The 26250-nt window shown below is 40.2% G+C and overlaps 2 protein-coding genes across 3 annotated transcripts in view; one reads left to right on the forward strand and one right to left on the reverse strand.

The window, feature by feature from the left end:
• Positions 1–26250, forward strand: part of LOC124164363 (autophagy-related protein 16-1) — a 427221-nt gene that overhangs the window by 35223 nt on the left and 365748 nt on the right. The gene's annotated exons all lie outside the window — the stretch shown is intronic.
• The window catches only part of LOC124164362, a 131026-nt gene that overhangs the window by 17051 nt on the left and 87725 nt on the right, over positions 1–26250 (reverse strand). The gene's annotated exons all lie outside the window — the stretch shown is intronic.

Raw genomic sequence — 26250 nt, forward strand, 5'->3', positions numbered from 1 at the left:
GAAACTTAAGCGCACATTTTTTATATAAATGGACCTAATCTTCAAGATTTCATGTTTATTAAAATTAAAATAATAATTCAAGAATCAAAAATATACAATTAATAATAATGAGTTAATTAAGTTATTAATAGTAATGAGATTGTTATTGTTTGACTGAAATATTCTAGTTGTATTCTAATTAGTACTTTGATGGTGTTATCTAAATCAAATGAAATATTATGTGTCTCAGAAAGCTTAGGTGAAAAAGTTATCTTTTCAAGTACGAGTGGACTTAGGTTTCCGTGGTACTTACGAAGCCTTTGTAATTTTATCGATTTTAATCTTGTATCACGATACAAGACATTTGCTGTGCGCGGTTACAGTTACAGGATTTATTCATGCATTAGAAATCTCAGTTTAGGCCCTTTAAAACATTTAATATTTCGCAGTAATACCTTAATTTTCTGGTGGGGACTTGATGGGAGCTATACGAAAAACCACTGGCGTAAGTGATAAGTAAAGGTGTAGATCTAGAAAAAGTTGAGTGCATCCCAACGGTTGGTGGTAAAGCTTGCCGAGAAGGTGTAAAAAAGTCTCAGCACGTTCATTATCTGCGCTTTTGCGGTATGGGAAGGCAACGTGCCTCACCTAACCCTTTTTTCCCCTCCCTCACCTGGCTCTATGAAAACCTAGTTTTGTTTTTTGTGCGTTCCTCGGTCATGGCTCTGTGCGGCCTTCATGTACAGATAAACTCTCTCGGTGGTGGTGCAGTGCGGTGATTAGGTGTTCCATCCCACGTGAAGCGGACCATTGAAAGTGCGCTATCTACCGTGGATAGACGCTTAAACGCTGCCAAGTAATCTCCGTTATTCGCCTTTCGCAGTTTTTCCCCGCCAACAGGTGGCGTTTGCACACTTCAAGGAAAGTGTTTTTTTTCCTCTCTCGCTCCCCGTATCCTAATGTTAGTGGGTAGGACTCACCCTGTCAGCCAAATCGTTGCGTCGGTTGACTTCGAGAAGGTGTAAATCGCTATCGAGGCGACCACCAAATTGGAGACGAAAGGAAGCATACGCTCTCCTCTTTTTTGCTGTATCAAAGCGTCCGTAGACATCTCCAGTAAGGCCTCATTATTCCGTACGAACCCTTGCACGTAATCGTGGCTTCATGGCTATCAGTTTACTTAAGTTGTAAGATTGAGAAAAAAATCTTCGAAAATATAAATTCCGAGTGGTTTTATTGACCGAATGAAAAATAATGTAATAGTTTTTTTAGTTAACTTTTATGTTACGGAATTGACCCCGGTTTACCTCTGACCTCTAGTACTCTCTTCTTTACGAAGCATCCTTAGAATCTCTAGGATTATGGTTTGGATATTGAATTTCCATTGTTGAATTTATGGAATGCATTGTTGAAATGGGGGTGGCGGGGTAAAGTCCTCGCCTGTCAAACAAGAGGTCGCGGGTTAGAGTCCCACCTGGATACGTTGCCCCCATCCTGGGAATGGTTGTTCACGCACGTGTAATTGTTGAAATGTTCAATAAACCCCGATGTAAAAGACCACTAAGCGCTGTTTTCGGTGGTATGGAAAAAATAAAAATGAAAATTTCAAAAATCTTACAGACTCTTCGTCTCGATCATTGTGTTGGACTCAATGGTTCTGATCTACCAAATATAGATCTGATTTATCACATTTTACTCGAATTGTTTAGTAGAATACGCAATTTTTGTGGCGATCTTTTCTTCCAAATTAGTCACGGGTGAGGAGTATAGGTGGATGCACATGCACGCTAAACTAAGCGAAACTACGTGAAGCGCACGCGCGAACCGTTCACATGGACTCGTAGGCGACGACAGCTCGCGCGTGAAATGCATATGCCGACCTCTAACGGCGAATGGCTGAAATAATTGATTAATAAGCGATCCATATAAGGGCAATTGTTACGCAGTGACTCTAGAAACTGGCTTTTTGCTTATGCCCTTCTAGAGTTTATTTTCCCCATGGATTGGCTCTTGCGTATACTTCTCATAGTTTCGCCCAGTTTCCCGTGAATGAGATTCCATCTTATAGCTTGTGTCAGAACAGAACCCTTAACACTTTGCATGCCATGAGCGTAATATTACGTCCTTTTTATCCTTCTAAGGATTGCCATGGACGTAATATTACGTCCATATGTTTTAATGACTTTGTGTGCGTGAAGCTGTAATATTTCGCCTATGGTACTTTTCAGTTTGCTGCTTAGTGGTTCTGTTATTTAAAAAATCAGCTGCTCGATGGAAAAAGAGTTCATTTAATGTGTTGAGGACGTAAAGTCCTCTGTAGCTACCGGCACCCTTTTCTCAGCCTGCTTTGTGTGAAAATTCTTTGGAGGAAAGAACCGTTCGTTGAAGGTGCAGTGACCCTTTTTGTCATCCAGGATTTTGAATGATTTTCTTGGAACAATGCTTTTGTATGATTTTCATTATTTAAATAGTTCAAATTGAGCGTAATAAAATAATTTTATGCATGTTATGGCGGTGCATCATATGTTGCAACTTTTTTATTTTTCAGAATCAGTAGGTTTTCATTATTAAAATATATATGACATAAATGTTGTTCAACTCATTCATAAAGAAGAGCAAAGTCCATTTTATTGCAATACACATCGATATAAATATATTTCTGATGGTAATGTTTTTAAAAAAATGCGAAATTAGTGAAAATGGCTGGATTTTTCAGTAGGGCTTTAAAGTTAGCGGCCGGCACTCAAAGTGTCAATACAAAAGTGACACTTGTTAATTCCATTAATATTGTCGTACAATCCTCGACTCATAAGGTTTTTCATTACTTTATAATTCGAGGTTGTTTATAAGCTGTGGTATTTGCATTCAGGAGGAGGTGGTATTAATTTTGTTGGAAAACTTGGAATTGCGTTGATCTTATATCCTGTAAACAGGGTCGTAGTTGGAAAAACTGCTTTTAGGGTTTTTGAAGAGTCCTGTCATGGTCACTGCACTTCGTAAGAAGCTTGTTTATAAAAAAAATGTTGGATGATAATAATAAGTGATATCTATTGCACAGCTATGACATAATTTTATAGCAACGTTTAATTCGAATTTCAATGCTTTCCTCCTTTTTACCGCTATGTAAGTAGACCTCGATGAAGATATCATTTTGGTTCTCATAGAAGGGTTAACCCAAAGCCCTATGGCAATGGGTGCGGCCTATGGTGGTGCATAAATTCGATTAAAACTATTCATAACGTTTTTTTATGAAAATTAAGTATTTCATGACATCGTATTGAATAGTATTGCTTATACTTTAGGGCCGAATATTTATTATATTTTCCTTGCTCGTAGCAAATTCGACCGTAATGCGAGAGACTCTGAATAATCAATAGTAAATAACATTTATTGAATGTTCTTTGCTTGAAAGTAAGTCAATAAGTTACTGTGTGTGTCCACTGCTAAGAAATGTCTTGTAAAAATATATTTAAATATATCTCATATGAATATTGCGTTTAATTGACTATCACTCAGAAAGGATTCAATGGTAGGAGAATGTGAAAAAGTCAGTGGAAACGAATGCAGTACCAATCTCTGTAATCCGGCTTGGCAGTAATCCGAAACGTCCAGTAATCCGGCGTGTAGGGCTGGCGATCTTCCTTCGGCTTATATAAATACGTCGGTTATAAATAAAAGGGTTTTCACACAGAGTAAGTATTTGTTTTATTATTATGTACTTAGGAGTTCCTCAGGTGATAATTTTGATGGAGTTTTGCTGACGTGACCTTTATCTATCACAATCGTTATTATCTACCTTGACTCACACCCTAAGAAGTAGGGAGAATTGGCGTCAATCTATACATTTAATTGCAATCTTAAAAAAAATTTGCGTTCATCGTGTTTGTTTCCTGAATGCAGTAATCATAATCCGGCGTTTTCGATAATGCGGCTATGCCGCGGCGGAACGTGTCGGATTGCCGAGATAGCACTGAATTTCAGTCAGGGAAAGGTCTAGGAATTCACTTTCGGGAATCGTGTTACAACCCCGATGTCGCTTCATTTTGTCGTGTGCTTCCTTCCCTGCCGTCGAGGAATCCCCTCTGGTTTCCATTTCGCGGAATCACCGTCTTAATCGAATCTGTCCGTCGCACGCCGTGTCATTTGCTCCCATCCAAGTCGAGTGCCAGATGTCGACCTTCCCCGCGAGTCTCAGGAGAGGGGGTGTGGAATAGCACCACCGCAATGGCACGCCTCCTCTCGCAACAGCAACTCTCGGGCCGGTGAACTCGAGGAATTTCATAGCCTTGGCGCCGTTTTCCCTCTGTTTTCGTTCCCAGAGGAAGGAGCAGGCGGGAGGCGCTGTTACGGCACCTAACAACCCCGAGTGGACGCGGGAGGTTAAGCACCTCAAATTTGTCCGCCTTCCCTTGTGGCCGCGTCGCCTATGCGAAAATTGGTCTCCACGGGAGGCGGAAGAAAGTGGGGACGTGATGGTGCCGCGCCAATGAGGTGCGGTGCATCTCTTCCGCACTTCCCTTTCGTTCCCAGGAGGATCCGAGAATTCAGGGAGGATGAAACCGAAAATGTAGGAGGGATCTTCTTCGTCAAAAGTGTTTACGTGCTGTGGCCCTTAAGAGGACGACTCATCCCCTCTGTCTACCAGTCGTCTTTCGTCCTTTTAGTCTATGGGCAATTCCATATGTGACGGAATTACCTTTAGAGAAAAGTATGCAGTAGGATGTTTCGATAAAGTGGTAAAATACTAAAAATTTGCAACACTTGAAACTGTGCATGATCAAAAAACTTTCTTGAAGATGATATTCATATACAGAGGCAAAATTAACTATCTAAATACCTTATAAATATGCTCAAAATTTACATGTGACAGAATTACTGCCAGCTCAACCTTCTATGAGTAATGATTTCAAATATCTTCAAAACTCAGTAATTTTCAAACATTTAAATTATGGCCGTGAACAATATTTGACATTTTGCTTATGGTGGCGCAGTTTGCCAAAACTACAAATTTATAATATGCATACAACAGTCATAAAAAAATACGTGATAGAATTTCCGTGACGGAAAAACCAACTTATAAATATTTCTCGTCTCAAATTAAGGCCATCATCTTTAACTTTTCAAGGTTTACGAAGTATAATTTACACTACTTCTCCTGTATCACTAATTTTAAAATTTTACCTCTAGCAGCCGTTTTACACGGGGCACGTTATTTCTCAAGCTAGAACTGCATTAATTTCTTATTTAGGCGTGCTATTGCGCGAATGTGTGAACGAAATTAGAACAGGGGCTATTTTGCCAGCTCACGTCCTTGCATTCTCGTATGCGCTCTAGCGATTCGCCGCTTTATACGATGCAATTTTGGATGCGCATTCGTGCTCACGTCAGATTGTGCAATTTCGTGCCCCGTGTGATACGGCCTTTAGAAAATAATGAGGTTAAATTTCAAATGCGATGTGTAGGAAAATGTTAGCAAGGGTGAATATACCATGATAGATCATGGCATAGGTTATTAGCGATTCATACGTCTCCAAATACGACCAGCCGAGCGAGAGGAATTAGTTATCGTTAACATCTTGCTTGGGTGGTTTAAAAAAGTGACGAAATTATTTTATTACTTGCAAGCAGTACATTTCGCATATAATCTTTAAAAAAAACTGAACATGCATTTTATTGGTGAATTCCAGGCCCTGATTATGTTTTCATTGCTACATGGCGAGTTTTAAATGCCAATTATGTTAATTTTTCTTGAATTGAAAATTCCGTATTTCTACCGTATATTTTGCTCTTAGAAACCTTTTGACATAATGATATCAATCGGCAATAATTAATGTGCCAAACATTACGATTAGTTTGTGGTGTATAAAATGTAGATGTTGATAACGTGAAGTATTGGATGAAGATTGAGCATACTGGCTCATTTTTTCACTGCATCAGTGGATCAAAATATCTTCATCTTTGAAGGCGAGGCGACTAAATGGTGGCTTGAATTAAGTAAACCGAGGAGTATTCTATTTCCAATATTTTCATGAATTGTGGCATTCTCGATTCCGTCACAAAAAGTGATGGTGCATTGGAGCGTATAGTTTCCCGCTTGGTAGACTTGCACTCGAGTGTTTTCTTCGTAATCTACTCCCCCTGTCGGCTCCTTCCTTTTTCTTGCGCTGTCGCGGATGTCGTGTTGTACTGACATCTCGCTAAATCAAGTCATTTATTTTTTTATTCTTATTTTCTTTGCACCGTGCTCCTATCCAGCATCGGCTATTTTCTTCCTTTTCTAATCCAATTTTCTTTATTCTGTGAAGTTTGAAAAAAATGATATCGGCTTTTTAATTGCATCGTATCCAGTTTCGTTAAAGAATAATTTAGTCAACATTAACTCGTAATTAACCGCTACGGTATCCTAGTTATACTTTTATTTTGGGGATGTAAATAAGGCTTATCATTTAGTATTAGTCTTAGAGATTTCAGTAATATATGTACGTAGCTTTTAAGATATAGTTTATACAAGGTAGTTCTTAATGGCGTGTGAATGAAGATTGTTGATGAAGCTTGATGTCTAGATCTCCGAAAATCGCAGTCGTTCTAAGATGTTACTTTGTTCTCATGAGTTCAGCGTGGTATATGAATGCGCCGCGCCATTAGTTTTGAATGTAGCTACGAATGGCGTGAACTATTTGTGTGTTGTATAACATTGAGTGCTGCTGTCGTTGAAAAGGTCATATATTCCTTATATTGAAATGAGTGCATGTATAAGTATTAAATATGGATCTTGAACTCTTTGGAAATATTGCGCCGAGAAAGAGTGGGAGAATATATTTTTGTGTGCACAAAATCTGGCGATGTCTTTTACCGTGCAAAGATAAGCCATATGAAAGTAAAATTTTTAGAATCTGTTTAAGGATCAAATTTTTTTCGGGAAAAATTACAGCCTTTTTGCTGCAAACACTTCAAAACATATAATTGAATATTGCCTTGGAAAAAAAATTCGCGTCCATGCCACTTTTCCAGCTGTTGGCGATTACGCACAGCAGTTAATGGTGTTTTAAGTGAATTAAAAATGGTGGCTGTTATGTCTGCAAAAAATATTTTGCTTTACTCAGTGGTACTTCGTCTTCACGGTCAAAAAAATTATCGAATCGTAGAAACGAAGCGTATTATACATTTTCTCTGGGAGAAGGAGTATGTTTTATTCTCAGGTGATATTACCATTACCCCTTACTCTTGTGAAGCCGATCCTACTCTGTTCCAAGTGTGGCGTTGACTCATGTGCGTGGAAAGTGAGAGCGCGAGCTGAGGGTTGTCACTTCGGGCGCTGCACCGAACGTGCAAACGTTTTGAATTTCCCTGAGGCGAAAAATCTCAAGGTTATCAAGAAGAACAACTCGCCCTGAGGTGTTGCTTCTGACTAGCATCTGCTCGTACTTAGTCTGCCCTTTCCTCCCGCCGCTACCAGCTCCTCAGGTTTCCACACATTTCTCTTTCTTCACTTGGGACATCTTTAAGTAATCTCAGCCGTTTTCCATGTAATTCTTTATGAACTCTATCATCCCTTACAGAGAAAAATGACAGACAAAAAATAAGGATTTGGAGAGTCTGAGCTGAAGAAGTGTAACTTTTAAATTCACATGTTAACCGTGTATACGCTACTCTTTCTTTTTGGAGAAAGAGTTGTTCACGTGATAGTCAATTGGTATTTGGCAAGAAAACTATGTTCTTGAGTTCTTTTAAAAGCTATATCTGAATCCCATTTGAATATTTTGATTAGTGAATACAATGATTTTAATACTTTGCAATGTCTTTTATTCTGTACGTCAGCGTGTATATAATTTTTCTTTCAATTAAAATTGGTTACGCGGTTGTGTTATCGGTCGAATTTTGTCATGAGATAATATTATTTCGTTTGAAAAGTATTTTTTTGTAGAGTATCTTAATGCATTATAGTAAATCTACGTGTTTAAAATATCCTTAATGTCAGGCATATACAGCGTTTATATATGATTTCATATTGCGAAGAAATCTGCTTTAAAGACATTAATTAACAATATTTTGCTTTTCATTAATGCTTTATTGTAACGTGTTCTTCAATTGTGATGTTAAAGTGTGAATTATGGATGAAAGCGAAGTCTATGTTAATCGCTTTCATATCGGTCTTTACAACCTTTTCCACTCGAAATAACATTAAAAGTGCTATTAATTTTTTTAAATTTAATAAATTTGCGTAAGAATTCTGTTTGAATATAGTTTTTGAGGTAAAAAATAGATAGGACTTTTCATACGCGGTACAGCGTTAGAGCGTAATTTAGGATCGCTTGTGTGACTCATGATCCCCAGTTCCTATTTCCCCTCAAGCGAAGAAAATTCATGTGCGCTAATTGATCTTCATCGGTATCGTTAAAGAAGTTGTGCCGCTATCAAGTAATTATCGTTTGAACCGCCTAAATGACTGCAGCTGTCTGCAGAAATCCGTTGGGTCCATAGACATCGTTGTCTGGTAATATGCACATAGTTTTGTGGCCTTAAATCGGGTATCGGGTATCGTTTTTACTTTTCGTTTGTAATTATCGCTTTGGTGTCGTCGAGATAGAGTCCTTCATGAGAACCCAATATCATTAGTACCCGTGACTTTCTGTAAATACTTTATTGGTCCTGTGTACTGAAGAAATAAGTTATTGCTGCATACTTTTTGAATTACCTTCTCCTGAGAGAGGCTTTTTCGGTGGGTTAAGTTTAACTTTAGCTCTATAAGTTAACTCATGCTAATTTTGGCTGCTATAATATTAAACGAACATGTACATTTAAATTTAAATGTGACGTATCTCCGGAGTTGCCTTACTAAGTTATTTTATTAATTGTCGGACTCATTTTCACTTTTTATTATTTTTTTTTTAATTTTTCACCCTTCGTCTTTCAAGGGGGTATTTATTGTGTTTCTGAGAACAAGGGACATTACATGAAGGCTTAGTCATTTCTTTTGAATTAGCTACGTACGAAGAAGTTTCTTATAACACAGCGTGGTGTATGTGATTTGGAGTCATATGCTTTTGCATCATTGTATTTGTTTTGCTCGTATTGAATATGATATTTAGCCTAATATAACGCCTCTAGATAGTCACAGACGATGGAGAGGTAGTGAAAATCGTCAGTTTTTACTGTTTTACCGTACTGAATGACTGACTTTATGAGCTCTCTGCAGGGTACGCCAGATTAACTTCCTTCTTTTAAATGAGCGCCGCCAATCAGTGCGGACATGTGGTGTCATTCGAGAGATGTTACTCCAAAGCATTCTTCTCCCTATACCGATCCGTCATCATCAATCGTTGGAAACTCCCTTTTTCTTTCTAATATCGTGCCTCCCCTCCGAAAAAAAATGTTATTAATACGTGTGTTTGATGACTTTTCCATTAAATTTAATATTTTTCATTTCCCATCACCTTCAGTAATGCTCTATGTTCTTGCGCTTCCCTCAAAACTTCTACATTTCTTTTTTTCATTACATCTAGCTTATTATCTTCCGCCTTATCCACATTTCAGCAGCCTCTAGCATGCTCATTTCCAATTTTTATATAATTCAAATATCTTTCACATCCATACAGCAGTGTACCCCATACAAACGTTTTTACCAAGGTTTTTCTTAAACTGTACCAATATATCTTTTCTGGTTAAAATATTTTTATCAGTCATAAACGTCTGTTTTACCAAAGAAATGTCTCCTCATTTCCACTTAGCACTTATCGCCGTGTGTGGTTATACTACCGAGAGGTGGTTAGGTTCTTTAATCTCGGGCCACGATGACTTCTGTGACCACATGTTGAGGATAAGTCGGCGTATGGTTTCCCTTTCATCTTATGCTCTTCCTCGTCACGTCCCGCTTGCAATTACAAAATGGTTTGTGTGAGCGAATGACCCCAAGCATGGAGCTATTTCAACAGGGGAAAGTAAATTCTCCATTTCCTCCAATCCTCCATGTTTTCCTTTCATTCCTCCTCATCTCCAATTAACCCTCGCGTTCATTCCCATTGGACCCCGCTTCATCTCTACCGTCTTCCAAAGGCTATCCACCTTCTTCTTCAGCCATGTATTTTTTGCTCATATATTCCCTTTCCACTCGTTGCGGTGCCATCGCTTTAGAATTTCTACGTCTCACGGTGGTACCCATGCCATATGGCTACTGATCCCTAGCATCACTCGAGGAGCATCGATTGTTGATTTCGGCCATCGTGACGTGATGTCTAAAATTATTGGATGGGCGCTAATTTTGATGGCCAGCAGCGAACTATATATATATTGCACTGCTTTGCATTGGTTGATTAGTACTTGGAGGACCGACCGACAGCTTAGGTTATTATCGCCCTAGGGAATGGTAAGGAAGAAGTCTTCGGCATTTTCCTGCTCTTACAGAAAGGCGCCGAGAGGACCATGGCTTTACGTCCCATCCGTCGGACGGAGTGCTGTACTTGAAGTTCCTCCACAAAGAACTCATCTGTAGGGATCGGAAAGTCTTTAAAAAGTCTCCTCCACCTCCGGTGTTGAAACTCTGGCCTATAGTATTGGTAGTTTAATCCGTTGCCGCGGTATGTATTACTTATTCCTATAGGCCTTGGAAAAATTTTCGTCTCATCTATTTTGAAGAACGTATTCTTATTTGCCGTAATTTTTTCAGTGTCAATTATGTCTGTCTGATCAACTTTTTTAAATGTTGAATTGATTGATGTCGTGGAGTAATGCCCGCAGACATGTACACGCTGTCCAACAGATAGCTAGAAAAGTTTAATTTTTTATTCTTATACACTTGAACCTAATGTTAATTTTATTTTCTTTGACCAGTTACAATTGGAGTAACATTTTGGATGTCATGATCATCAAAAGTTAACAACCGCAGATCGGTTTGACGCCGCTCTCAGATGTACTAACAAGGCATTCTGTCAAAATGGTACAGCATACACGTATATAGTAAAATCTATTATACACTACATCAGTACATACACGAAAATTAAGTGTTATCGTAAAGAAAAACTACAATAAAGACAAATAAAACTTACATTGCAGTACTTTATTGTTTCGCATAGTCCACATTATTCCATTGAAGTGGAAGCCACTAAATAGTTATCTGAGATTTTGAACATTAAATTCCTGTATAAATACGCAGTATTACTGGCAGGGCCGGAAAAGTGCAGTTCCGAATTATAGAGGGAGTACTGTATTAGCATCGTCAAGCCTTATAAGATTGATGTCAATGTATAATTCGGTGCTGCAAGCTTGAGGTAAATTATTCTCCACTATTCTTATCTTGTCACGTATCCATCCTTGTGGTTTCCTTGCCAGTGATGTCATACTGGTAAAAATACGTTCGTTTTAACACTCTCCGCTTCGAATTTTATTATCTAATCCACTTGATTACTTTACCTATCTTGACATTGTTATCGCTTGTGTTCCGCAGGGCCTTGGCGACCCTGGCCTGGGGAAGGGAAATGTAATTTACCCTCTTTCGTTTCCATCTCCTTCCTTCCGTTCCCATTGTTTTCCGTCTATCATTCCTTTTGCTCTCCCCTCTCTCAATCTACTCCAACCCCGTCGCATGCTCAAGTTTTTCCATCCGCACCTTCCGGGAATCGTTTTACGACCTCCCGTCTCTGCATTCCATTTGTTCTTCTTCACCTCGCCGTTCTCCGGTCCTCCGCCTCCTTCCGCTTCCTCCTGCCCCATGCAGTCCCCTCTTCCTCCGCATCGCATCTCCTGCTCTGCGCAGCTTCACCCCATTCTCTCGCCATTGCCCGGCTTCAGCAATCGCAACCAGTGTCGTCTTCAGCGATCCTCTCTCTCGCACATTCCCGAACCATGCCGCTCCTAGTTCTTGACCGAACTTCCCGTGTTACACGCTGCTATGTGAGGCTCAAGGGCGTTTACAAGAGAATTACCTCCGCGAAATGAGGAAAAGAAAAAAAAATGAATTGTCTTGACCTGAATTAGTTTTCCCTGGGACTGATCGCGGTATGCAGTGTCACTACGTGATTTGTATACTTTTTTGAATCCATTTACATATTTTATCTAGCCTCCCCATGCTGTTATCTACCCATCATCTTAAGTTATTGTAGGGATCGGGTTGGTGTGATGCTAGTGTGTGTCTAACCCTGTGGGATCGGGTTCAAATCCCGGCGGTGGTATAGAATTTTCAGAGACTGCCCGATCCCTGCTTGAATGTTAAGCCGTAGTCCCCTTGGCTCTATTCGCTAGGAGCAGGATAATGCCGACATCAGGTTTCTCTCCTCCCTTCCTTCCATATCCTTCCCTCGTGGCGCAAGTGACCTCAGCTGTCGGTCGCCTCCTCCCAAATACCATCTTAAATTATTGCACTAGTAGCCCGGGTAGAAGTGAGAGATGAAGAGTTGGCAATCCCGAAGGGCCTACATCCTCTAACTGAATTTGAAGAATATTCGTGTTGTGTCTCGGCTAGCGCGATTGCCTCTCGACACCGAGGTTATCTCCGCATAGGGGCTGAGCCAATGTTTAGGGTTGCCTATGGTAATGGGTGGCTACGTGTGAGCCCCTCATCCCCTAGAAATTAGGATGTATATGTGTGCCACTGTACGTTCAGTAAAATGTTTCTAGAGCTCGAGGAAATTTCCAAGTAAAACTTTTAAAGAACTAATGAAATATTTTATCAAGCATTACATCGGGCCAGGAGAAGAAAATATAAGAAATTAGTTTGTGACAAAATTATTTCGCGACGTTATTGTATTAAGAGTGGTGGAAGTTAATTCTTCTAAGTTCATGGTTAAGTTAGTTCACAGCTTAATACCAGGAAGAGCAGGATAGCACAGTAGGAGTTCATGAATTCCAAACAGCTGTTGAGATGATCGTTGTTTAGATACGAATTTACAGAAACGGCTGGTGAAGAATTTAATCTGGATTATACCGCTTTATGGTGCGTAAATGTGGACGTTGAGGAAGGAGGCCGAGAAGCGAGTCGATTCCGCTTTGTTTTGCTTCTGATTACTATTCCGAATCATTCAAAGCGATTTCCGATTCTGGTTTCATCGATACTTGTTCATATTATCAAGTGGGATATTGATTTGTCAGCAGAATTGCTGTCATTAAAATGTAAGAATTGAATGGAATGAAATAGCAAAGGCAATTGAGTGGCTCAAAAGTATATTTATAAAAAAAAGCGAATTAGTATTATAGTTAATTATCCTCAGCTTTAAACACTAGTAATAAACACTTTAACGGTTGCAGACGTAAATTGTGAACTTAATAATGTGCAGCGCACAATGGCTCAGGTTTGTGGCGGCCTTAATACCCCAAGCTTATATAGTATATGTTCATAATGTATATCTTCCTAGAATCGATCGGAATCAACTTTACACTATCGATTCTCGATTCCGAGCTAAGAATCGATGTAATCGAGAATTGACATTTGGAATCGACTCATCCCTGGTTTAAACGATCGGTTTTGCTGAAGCCATTTTAACGAATGTAATGAGGGTCGACTCTTGATAAGGGCCTTACCACCGTTTCTGCCTCCAGCATCCCTAGCAAGAGGAGTCGTTAGGTGATCCATCTCTCATGAGCTCATCCCATGTGGGCCATGCGTTGTGGACCCCATTAGGAAGCGGAATGGACCGTTTCGAATGAGTTACCCCACCTCTCCGCCGCGTGCCGTTCGCCTCGCTAATTGAGTTTATCTCGTGCAACCGCGTGCAGGCATGCACGCCGCCGACGCCGGTGGTTTTTAAAAGCGGTTTTGCCGTGTTAAACCGATGGCGGAAAGCTTTTTCGGATTTTACGATCGTGGATCCGTCTCTGCAACCACTGCCGTGCCATTGCGTGGTTAATTGGGATTCCGTAACCCGCGGTCGGTTTGCGATCCTCAGAGTTGCATTCCGAGTTTCCGCCCTCAATCTTCTTTTCTCCGAGTATTCCCTCTCTTTCTCTCTCTCTCTCTCTCCTTCTCAAAGGAAGGCGATTAAGTGACTGGTTGCGAGCACAAGACTCACCTCCTACCGGGCGTTTTCTGTTTGCTGGTCGGATCAATTGGTTTTATATCGGTTTCATCTGTGCTCACTAATAGCCTGTTGAATTCTTGTTGCTCGTTATTTTCAAGTTTTTTTTTTGTTCGTCGGCGATTTATGAGCATCTATCTCTTGAAATTCTATTGCGAGGGATTCTTGGAACGAGGATAATACGGATGTTTCTTGTCGTGATTTCGTTTTCTTGCTGTGACAGCATCATTTAAATCATCTCTCTGTTCATTCAAGTGCGGGGATGATTCGTGTTATAACTTAATTTTCCTCTAACTCGACTACGATGCCACTAGGGTGGGCGGCTGTTTCCACTGTGCAACTGCTGGTTTCTTGGTCGTTACTATGTATTTATTTACTCCCAGTGGGTTGAGCACTCAGCAGGATAAGGTATGACTTTATGCTTCGTACGGGGACTCCATAACAGAACTGTCATCAATGCCAAAATAGCCCTTCCATCGTTTATTACACCCTTAGAAGTAAGTTAAGGTGATTGAAAGTGAATTTGGTGAAAACTTATTAGAACGCTATTTTTCCTTTATGTATCATTACGAGCGATAACATGCAAATTTACTCCAGTGCCGATAATGTTAGTTCTAATCTGGGAATGTATTTGAAGAAGGATGTGATGTTAGCTTTAACCAAATATTTAATGAGCATTCGGGTGTTTTCACAGGGCCTAAAAAATCATACTGCTCGTACGACGATTAACGAATTGACCTTTAAAACTCCAGCAGAGAAGAAGTATTTTTTTTTACTTTTGCCTGATCTAGTTGAAATCTTAAGCAAATACTGTCTTACTACTATCTTACTGTCGTGATGGAAATGTCTGATATTTTGAAAAGGGAATCGCCCTTTCAATGTTCTGTAACAACGGTTATCATGGGTGAAATGAACTTGATTGTAAAAATGCACCCATTATTTTAGGATTGAGATGTAGTTGTTGGCAATCAACCGTTTAGTGCACTGCTATGTCTGGTGGTTAACCTCCCACAGTTGCACCAATCAGTAAATCTTTTTTTCCCGCTCAGGTTTTACAGCTTGTCGTTGGTTCTTTCATTTTCTTGCTCTTTTATTCACCATTTACGAAGCTACTGTTCGGAAGTCGTTTTAACAGTGATAAACCTAAGGCTGATTTTATTGGCGAGCTTGTAACCCACTGATAATTATGTGTAATAACATCATAAAACCACTCGTTGATGTGTGAAAGTCGGGATGAAAGGGCTGAGTGATCTACCTCTGTCTCTTGGGTTTTCAAGTTTTATGGTTCGAAGAAATTTCTCCTCATAGTGGCTGAGCCCAAGAAAGAGGCATTATTGAAATCAAAGGATACTCGACTTGAAAAAGCGTCCAGCATCGATCGGGAAACGTGGAAAAAGCCTTACATTGATGTAGCGACAAAAAATTGAAAGTCTTTATGTGGTGGGATTTTCCTTTTCATTCCGGAGAGAGCAAGTCGTTTTGATACTAATAGTATCCACTGCGTTGGAGTTGGAATGCTCTTTTGTAGTATTACTTCTTGGTTATGCTCCAGGCGCTTTATTTACACTGACCTAAGAAGTTTTTATTGCCACTGTCCCGTATATTGTTCTAATATTCCAACAATTCCATCCTGAATTGGGATGTCGTTAATTTTTTCTACGTCACTTTTTTTTTTCTTAATTTCATCATTCGTTTTTCATAAGTGTTTGTCTCTCCTTGTGTCCAACATATGTAACACGAATAAAATAGCATGAATTGTTTAAAAAAAATTAACTGTAAGTGTTGTATCAGTGTTAAATCTATGTAACTTGAGTTAATATAATGTGGTTAGTGTCTTCATTGAAATCTAATTTCACCCTGTATTTTGTGGACAGTGCATATAGTTACTATTCCATGTGTGAAGTTGTCTTGCTGTTTACACCATGGTAAAATTTTTCTTATTTCATAAGGTGTGTGTACCATATTTTATTAGGAATGAAAATGGTAGGTCAGGGCAAGCCATGGGCACCAAGTATGAGGTTGTCCTGTAAAAAGGAACTGGACCTCCTGCCCTGAATGTTTGGGATTCAGATGATGCGTTGCCATGCCTATTTGATTTCTGAGAACAATATCATTCTCTAAGATACTGACGTGAAGGCAAGCATCTTAGAGGAGCAAGTGCTCGACGTTGATCGTGGAACAGCCTAGAATCGGCTGCTCGACCTTAACCTCGTGCATGACGCTGAAGGAATATCTCCCGAACATATGCTAGGTCCTCTTCTCTGTCGGTTATGCGATTGGTTTCCTCGGCGAAGCATCTATCAAAATCCATTCCCGCCGACTTATGCACATCTGCCGTTATGAGTCGTTATATGGCTTCGCCAGATGCCGCCTTTTTGATTGCGGGTCGTATGTGTTTAGTCACGGTCGGGATCATGATCATTCGCTTCTTTGGACTCAACCTCCTTACCGCGGGAGCCCCGTACGTATACGGATATTCCGAAAGTATTTTCCTTGACTGGCGTCTGGATTTCCTCGGTCTTTCATTAATCTCACCAAACATCGATCCCAACCCACGTCGATCATCTCTAAAGAATGAGAGCTTCGGACTTTGGATTGGTTAAATTATTAATGACCATACTTCGATGGTTTATTATGATGGAAAATTGATCGTCGCCGAACCGATTTGGGTTAATTGGGGTCATTTTCTCCTCACTTCTTTGTAATTTGACTGTGAAAAAATTATGTTTTTATTGACGCTCTTTATGAAGTAAGGTAGATGATTTCTGTCCGTTAGACTTTAAAAATTTCCACCAGGTATTCGGTGGCACATTTTCTGTATCTTGGAAATCTGTTGGAGGTTGAAAACCGTAAAAATCTGCGTTGGGAATGTCATTAACCATGACTTTGACATAAGTTTTTCCATATCCGCCTCTAACTTTTGTCATGCGCTTGTGAGTGGGGATGTAATCTCGGGTAATGTCATAACTTCTGGAATTAAATGGAGTTATTTCTGTGTTTTACATGAAAGCATTCAGAGAATTCGCCAAGGCTTACGCAATTTATCTTGGGAAGGAAAGAAAACGAGTTTTTATTTAAAGAATGGTGTGAACTGAAAAATATGTGGAAAGTGAAAGAACGCCTGCCAAGCTTTGTATAGACAGGTGTTTGCCACGCAATTTATTTCTCAAGTGATAACTACGGTTTTCAGTTTGCCTCGTTGGGGAATTCATTGTCTCTACCGGAATTGTATCATACCCATTTTGACGCGTAGCCTCAATAACTTTGTTCAAGATAGTGAAGAAAAACGCTCTTTATATTATTTTTACGAATATTGTCGGGATACGGCTGAGATAATATTGGGCCATCTGTTAATAGTATCCCATCCGTCACTACCTGTTTTCGGAGTATTCTACCTCTCTTATTTCTTTTCACATCGCGTCTTTTAAAAGAATCTAATGGAAACCATGTTATCCGGACCTATCTCCCGTCTCTTATGTGTAATTTCCGGTATGGCTCACGAAGTATCCCATTGTCTTGCGTTCTTAATCAAGTCCTCTTAACATGTTGTCCTCGTGTCTCATTCCGCAATTTCCTCACACCTTCCCACATCATCCCTTGGACGTACTCCACAGTCTTTTCTCAACCCTCACATTAGTGTCAACACCTCACTCGTTTCATTCTCGCTTGCATTGTTAATTTTTACATTTCGTCGTTATACTTTTTTTTACTATCATCTTGGCCATTTTTAATTAATTAAATAGAGCATTTTGAGTTCAGCGATTCTGTTTAACATATTGTTATATTTTTTACTTTTCATTTGTTTGGATAATTTACGACGCTTCTTCTTTAGTGGTGATTTTTCCTCATTCCCACATCGCATGTGTTGCTACTCTTCAACAGTTGAATATCCCATGAGCAACACGTCATTCTGGCGATGCTCCATAAGTGAAAAAACATCATTTTTATACCATGAATGTACGTAATTTTTGAAGGTTGATTTATCAGGGAGGTTATTTGTTTACTTATCTCAATCACGTTTTTCTCTCCCTTTAAGACGAATTATCTAAGATTCTAGAAAATTAGTGAAATTGTCTGGAAAAATAAATGGAAAAGTCGCGGAATTTCAGTCTGGTATTTGAGTTTGTACCCTTTAAGGCCGCTTTACAAGCTGAATGATCACGTGATCATTCACAGGATCGTGCGAGCAAAATAGAACATGTTCTAATTTTCACTGAATGATCATGCGCATGGAGGTTCATTCGCGAATTATTTCGTCATACATGGTGAATGATCATGCGCATGATCATGCTGAATGATCATGCGAATGAAATCATTCGCCGTGTATTGCGGCCTTTATGTATGGACCTTGGGGAGAAGAGACTCTTGGGAAGAGAAGTGAAGTGGTTGAATAAAAAGAGGAATGAGGAGGTGCTGGAAAGAATTGGGGAGGAAAAAACATTATTGCGAACTGCACATGCTAGGGGAATTGGAGTGAATATATATTAAGGGGGGATTTTTAAATACAGCGCTCGAGGGAACAGTGGAATGAGAACAGAGAAGAGGAAGATGAAGGCTGAAGATGACTAACAATAAGTAGGGATAAAAAGAAGGTACAAGGAAACAATGGAGGAGGCACAGAACAGGAGGTGGAGACAACGTTGGTGTTTGGGACCTGCCAGCGGACAGAAAAACAGTTGACGATGAAGTCTCTCGTGTGATTCTCAATATTTAATATGTAAAATACCTAAATATGTTTTTTAACTGCTGTAATTTGAGCCATCTACTCCGACCTACTCCCTAACATCTCGCGGGAGAAGGTGCTGTAGGTCCCAGCACCGTCGCGTTGTCATCGCCGGCACCATGGCTGCCCTGCGTCCGCCGTTGGCGGCGACCCGTTAGGTCGCGGCGGCGTCCATTCCGTTAGGCGCTACACGTCGAGCCGATCGCCGCCAAGGGAACGTGCCTCCCCCAACCCCCCCACATGCCTTAAAAAGGGACTCTCGTAATAGCTCTTGGAATACGGCGAGGAGGTGGGGAGGAACGATCTCCTCTCTTCTTTTATTATCGTGTTCCTACCTTTATGTTGATGGATGGTGAGATTTTAAAAAGTCTCTTTTACGAGTCTTATTTCAGCGGCGCGAATGGTAGTCAGTATCCGAAGATCAGTTCAAAATTAGACTGTATATTTTTTAGGTCTCACGAATTTGATATTTTGATGTGAACATCAAAAATATTACGAGCTATGAAAAAGTAGACTTCGACACTATCGAATAACGGTTGATTGGATCTTGGACGAAAAAGTAGGGAATTTTAAATTTTCTATCCAGCTCTGTATTTTGAACTATTTGTGTCATGGAGTTTAGAAACGTAGAGGCTTGACTACAAGTTTTTCTAATTCTTTAAAATGTTGTCGACGGAAGTGAAGAATAGTTGCTATTTTAATGAATATTTCGCGGCATATCTTTCTGTACTTCATTATTTATTAATTTATTATTTATTTTCATCTCCTAAACAACGCAATTACGACATCTTACTACAGGGAGCGACTTACAAGGAAGGACATTGACAAATGTCCATGGCCTGGATAGGTGTAACTCAACCTGCCGGGCCTTGAACCCGCGACCTTCGGTTTGGCAGTTGAGGACCTTACCCCGCCGCCACCGAGACCGGCAGTCTGGAAAATTGGTAAAAGTGTCTGGAAAAAAAAGTAAAGTGAGGGGATTCCAGTGTGATATTTGAGTGGCCACCCTTTATTTATAAGTTAACTTTTTTAACTGTGAACATTTCATGAAATTCGATTCCTGCGTTCGCAAAAATTCTCCCGTTAAATTTCTCGCATTAAGTATTCCTTTTGAATAGTGCTGAAAGTGAAATTCATCCTTTGGTTATTGCCAGATATTATGAAAGATACATGAAAAATGGAGTGTTATAGCATGCAGGCCCCTAGCCTACTGGTCTTCTCTGCAAATATATCGCAGGCAGTCGCCCCTTGAGAAAATATTTCGGAGGGGGGGTGCGATGAAACCGCGTGCCTGATCCCTCCCCTTTCTCTGCGAGTCCGCAGTCAAAAGGCACGTTACTGCTCCATTGACATACCGTTCGATATTCGTTTAACTCGTGCCCACGTTGTGAGTGCTCCCCATCCTCTGACCCCATCCCTAGGCCACACGATACACCAGTTCCGTCCGCCGCTTTTGTTTCATGGCCAACCATGTACGGAGTATGGGTGGGTTGATCGTCCGTTGGCGATCACGTTATGGTGACTCGGAGTGCGGTTCTTTTTTTGCGTCTTCGTTCACTTTTTGAGATGTATCCAAGTGTGTTTGCGTTGGCGTGATCCGTTGGGAGGAAACGGTTACAGATGACAGGTATTGCTGCGGAATCTGCAGATCGTGTCTTAAACGAAAGTGGCGTGGAAGGAAAATGTAATCGGCTCACCCGTGCGATAAGCGTTGGCATCGGAAGAATTCTGGCCATCGGGTTTGAGTTTAGATTTAATCGTCGAGTAGGAAATTTAAGTCATCAGTAAGTCTTGCGTGGTTTACGGAAATTTGGAGCTCATCCCTTCCGCGAGTATCTTTCGCCGTCTACTTGGAGAGAATTTTATGTTTTCTCTGAACATACTTGCAGTTAAAAAAAGGTCATTTATTAAAGAATTTGGAAATATCTTGCGTGAGTGACTGTATGACCCTATAGCTTTTCTTATGGAGATAATTATTCCGGCAATTATTAATTATTTATGGTTTATTAAAAGAAATTTGAAAGTTCCTACATCGCACGCCATATTTTTTTTTACAATTTTGTCTGTTAATTATTTATGCATTCTACCTTTTAAGATAAGTTTACATGGAGCATTTTATGAATAACCGCGACGATATGTCTCCCCTCCTAAATTTGACCAGTAGTAGCTATTTTTTTAGGGATAAGAGCATTGTACTATAGTAATTATTGCGGTTCGAAATTTAATTTCATATTCACTTAGCTCTTTAATATTTGCTTACGTTGAACATTCATTAACCAACGAGAAGTACAATTACTAAAGAGGAAATTTTGTGTACCCCGAGAATAGTGCGCAATTCTCCCCTTTTATATTATTATTTACCGTATATTACAGCGAACAAGGCGAGATTTTAAGCCAGGGGAAACATCTCAAAAGTCGGGGATCGTCGTGTTCGTCGCCTCTGGTCTCAGAGTGTGGGTTTTCAAACTTTCCTGCTGGACTACAGTGTCTATAATCGCCGCATTCGGCGTGAGGAGATCAAAACCTTCCGCACCTGCACATCCTCCGTATGCAGTGACCATATGGCAGCAGCAAAGGCAGTAAGGTTATAATAATTTAAAAGGGGTGCAGTGAGCATTGCCCGAAATCTAAACTTTAAGTAAAAAAATCGGGGCCCTCTTATACGCCGGAATATGCGGTACTTGGAAAAAAATCCTCAGAATGGAAGAATCCGAAAAATGGAGATCTAACCTTCGTGGCCATCGTGTAGAAAGCCATATCGTCACTTTTCATGGCACCGAATCATCGCCGAAATTTATGTGAACGTCGCCGCAATTCATTTGTTTAATGGGGAATGATCACTTTCCTGTTCGTTTGGCTGTTCATCAGTTGGTATTCCTGCGGTGGATGCAAGTAAAATCATGTAAAGCCTCCGTAATGAATTTATCTTCCTTGTTTATGACAGCGTAAAGCCAAGGGCAATTAAAACTCATGCCGTAACATATTCTTTTATCTTCGCTACCTCTAAGGCGAATTCCATTATCGTGATTACGTGGTAAACTTCCGCGAATTTAGCCCGAATCCTGAGAGAAGAATGCTAGTCCAGTTTTTTCAAGGGTCAATTTGTACTTGAGCTTAATTGCGGTATTTTTTTACGGGCAAAGGTGGAGGAGGTGCGAGCATTAGAAGAACCGTTGGAATATCAAAGCAGCCTTCCGTATCGAGAATGTTTTAGAATTGTTAAAAGCTTTTGTTTTCCACCCTCTCCGCTGGAGGATTCTGTTGGAATGAGAAGGAACCTGTTTGGTATTTCCCGTGGCACCATATTGACCTGTTATGGAGCTGGTGTGTGTGAGCACCTTGGACGTGGTCCAGAATATAATAACTGGTTTTTGCTTCGGGCATATATTAAATAAGACGCGTTATGGTTGGGTTTATGTTATTAGAGCTCAGAAAATGAAGACAAACTACTAGGCTGCACGATAAATTTAATTTATCCACAAGGAAAAAAAAAGATTTTACAAAAACTATCAAACTGGTGTGATAGGGAGTAGTTTTGTCAAATATACTTAAACTTTGTTTACTTGCTAGTAATTAAGCACTTGAATTATTTTATCAAACGATCTTGATAAATTTTATCGAACATTTCGATATTTCATAATGTGGTCAATTGTACGAAAGAGTTTGGTAAATATAACTGCGTAAATTCGGTACACTTGAGACTTTGGTACTTTCATCGAAGTTATTATTAATTTTACGAAAGTATTTGCTTATTTGGTAGCAACTAAAACTATTGGAAAGAAGGCTTCCGCGGAGTGGTGTCGATGATTAGCTACTTTCAGGTTCTCTCCCGCGTCTTTTCATCTCAGGCGACTAACATGTTTCGCACTACATGTAGCACTGCATGTTTCGCAAATTGCAACGTTTGCGAAACATGTCGTCGCCTGAGATGAACAGACGCGAGAGAGAACCTGAAAGCAGCAAATCAACTAAAACTATTGTTTGATTCGGTAGAATATACTAATCGTTTTTTTGTAACTAACTAACTGTTTTGTTTATACCAATACACAAATGATTTGAAAGATTTCTAAGCAGATCTTATTAAAAGAAAGTTTGGTGGAAATGATTTTATTTTCATTCAATGTTCCATACAAACCGAAAAGTTTGATAAATTTCATTTTGTATTAGAATTTGATATTTCTAACTAAACTTTTTTCTGTCCACGTAGCACTTTCGGTTTTGGCTTTGGATTCTTGATTAGCGCTATTGTGTTTTCATTAGAATATTTCCATGGGAGTCATTGCTCGATAACATCAAATTCCATGCTTGTAGTCAGAAGCTACTTCTAAAAGGAAGGCAACGCATTATATCTTACGGAGTTAAACTATTTTTCTGGATGTTGAACATAATTCTCACTTGTGCCCTGAGTGGCAGAATGCTCTTAGAAATTTTAATGCCACACTTGTCATCCTTAATTTAATCTAAACTTCCTAAACTGTTCCTTAACTACCTTCCGTTCCTAAACTGAATCAATGTTGTCATCCAATATTTAATCAGCGCTCCTTAACTGAATCTATGACTCGTTCTCTGAAAACTTATTTTCCTTACGGTTTTTTTTGTTGCTCATTTTTTAAGTAAGTTGCGCATTTTTTAGTAAACTGTATGCCACAAGAGTATTACTATTGCATACTTAAAGAGCGGAACCCGTTCTTTCTATCTCTGTTTATAAATCCGTAATAAGACGCTCTCATACTTGACTCAGCAATGCGAGGGCAACGTTTCTCAAACGGGTTTTATCGACTTGTTTTATTTCATCCTATCTCTTTTTTCCTCGTGGCGCTTAGCACTATTCTTAGTGGCTTTATTTAAAGCTTCCGCGGTCGAGCGTGGATAGTGCATTTTCATAACCGACGCATCATAAGATCGGCGTGATGAAACGTTGGTCTGGTCGTTTTGCATTGGCGCGAATGGCTTCGGTAGTAGCATTTACTGACGCGTTTCGCGAGGCCTGGAACGATCGTTTATTTGTTAATTTTATTTTTTTAATGTCAAGCTCCCCATGAACAGCACAGGGAGGCCTTTACAACGAAGGATTAATAAGGCACGACAGAAAAGTTCATGCCGTGGTGAGGGACCACCTACCGAGGCGGGACTCGAACCCGCCACCTACGGTTTGGCTGGCGAGGACTTTACCCCACCGCCAACGAGGGTGGCTTTGGTGGGGAACAAGCCATTGAGTAGCAATTCCGGTGCTGATGGCGCCACTCAAAACGATAACAACATGGCATTGATTTGATGACGTGGCGGTTCGGAAAATTGGTGGAAAGTTTACACACTGTTCACGTTCATTTTTCTTACAGGCAAATGTTTACCTAGTTATTATTTACATGCCCACAAAATTTCAAGATGATGGGATAAGCTTTGTACGAGTAAGAGGTCGTCCATTACGTGAGGTGATTTCGGAGATTTTTGGACGTCCCCCCTTAGTGAGATTTCATGAGATTTGGCTCGACCCCCTCCCTCCAATCTCTCGTGAAATGGTTCAAAATGCGCAATTTCAGTGTAAATATGTGGGATTATTTTTTAAAAATATTTATTTTTATTTAAGATTAATAAAAACTAGCATTTAGTATTACAAAGATTGCAGTTTCACGCTGTTTCTTGGGGAAAAAATTACGTATTACTAACCAGGCCCCCTCTCTCACGTGAGATGGGGTGAGAATCGTCTTCATCCCCTCCCCCCTAAACACCTCACGTAATTAATGGATGCCCTCTAATCCATCACCAAATCAGTCTGATCGAGGGGACTTTGTTTACGATCCTTCCCGCACCGAGAACTCTCTGCAATGGGTGAAATGGTGTGATCGTTTTGCACCGAATGGCTTGGGCAGTCCCATCTCGCTGACGTTGTTCGCCTTCCACGGTCGTTTAGGCAAACACATCGGCGCGGCGCCGAGTCGACCCTCCTCCTCATGTCGTCTACAAGGCGAGTCCATTAACATTTCGACCGATCGGCCATCTTTCATGCCACCCCGAGTTGCGAGTTATGTGGGTTGCTCGCATGGTGTGACGGCCCTGTCCGCAATTGCGTTAATCTCGCATGCGAAATCGTAACGGTCAGCTCGGTGCGATGGAAACAAGTCGTCCCATCCATTTAACTACCCATACGGTAAAGCTTGTTTTATTGGGTCGAATATCTCTTCTTTGAGTAGCCTCTTCACATTTCATGATTTACCGCGGGTCGTGGTAATATTCCAAGCAGTTTACCATGTGTCATATTTCTAGACCCCATGAGTTGACTTGTTTTGATTGGTTGTTGCCTTCATCTTCCTTTAAAGTGAGCGGAGTATTCAAAATGAAGAAATCATTTTCGATTCATTCTCCATGAGAGGAAATCTCACAAGGGAAAAATCTCAGTAGAGTAGGAAAGACATTTACAAAGCGGTGGGATATTTTTTTCTTTTTCAGTTTCGCCTCTTTAAATACCTGTGAGGTAGGCTATTTTTTTGAGCAATCATTTTTTGTATGTAGTACCATAGAGTAAGAATATTTTTTCTATAGTTATATACTTACTCTATGGTGGCACCTAGCTCTACGTTTTCACTCGCCATATTGCTAAAAATAACGGAGGTGTGCTCCGCATGGTGGGTGAGGAGGCGAAGATGCTGAATAAAATGAAAAGGAGGCAGATGGTTCGATTGGATCGTCTACTGAAGGGTGAAGAATAAAAATGTTATATTATGTAGCATGTTGGACTAAAGAGGAAGGGAGTTTGAGATTTGATAGATGATATGAAGACCGGTAAGCCAAGTAGTTTAAAATTGGAGAAATGAGGCCCTCGGGTGTGAATGGCGGCATTTGAAATTTTGCCTCCATACCAACGAATATTAAACTCTAGATCAGGGGCCTCCACTTTACTAGGCCACGAGGGCCACATTCCAAGTTCCGAATCGCCCCGCGGGCCGGATAGCAAATTTGCCTTTGACTGAAGTATTCGATACCAACGTCTACTGAAGTATCCGGTGGCGTATTTCTTATTTACTGAACAGTTGAAAGTGACTTTGACGTGCAGTACAGCTCTACAATACTCCTAGCGGTGTCTCACAGAGTTAAACGAGCGAGAATCGCGCGCTACTTGAAACGAGTGCGCGGGCCGGATCCGGCTCGCGGGCCGTATTTTGGAGACTCCTGCTCTAAATAATTCATATTTTAAACTTATAGTTATCGTAATTGAGTATAGAGCATCGTTGCAGGGTCATTGAGCTTCCACTGGCAATTATCTCTGGGGTTGCCTGAGTTCATAATAGAATCTCAACTAGTTGGAATTTAGCCAGCGTTACCTGCCTCAGACATGCGAGTTTTCGTAAAATCCAATTGGAAAATGTTTTCAATCGATGCAAATATTTTACTTAGTCACTCCTAAATTCAGATCGAAATGAGAGTGACGAATCATTTCCTGTAATGTATCGATGCATCACGATGGCGAGATAATATTAAGGAAATTTAATTTGAAGAAACGCATTCTCCAAGGTTTACTTCTCTCAAAACGTAGGCTTAAACGTTGAT

Source organism: Ischnura elegans, chromosome 8, assembly GCF_921293095.1.
Source record: "Ischnura elegans chromosome 8, ioIscEleg1.1, whole genome shotgun sequence".
In the NCBI taxonomy this organism is placed as follows: Eukaryota; Metazoa; Arthropoda; class Insecta; order Odonata; family Coenagrionidae; genus Ischnura; species Ischnura elegans.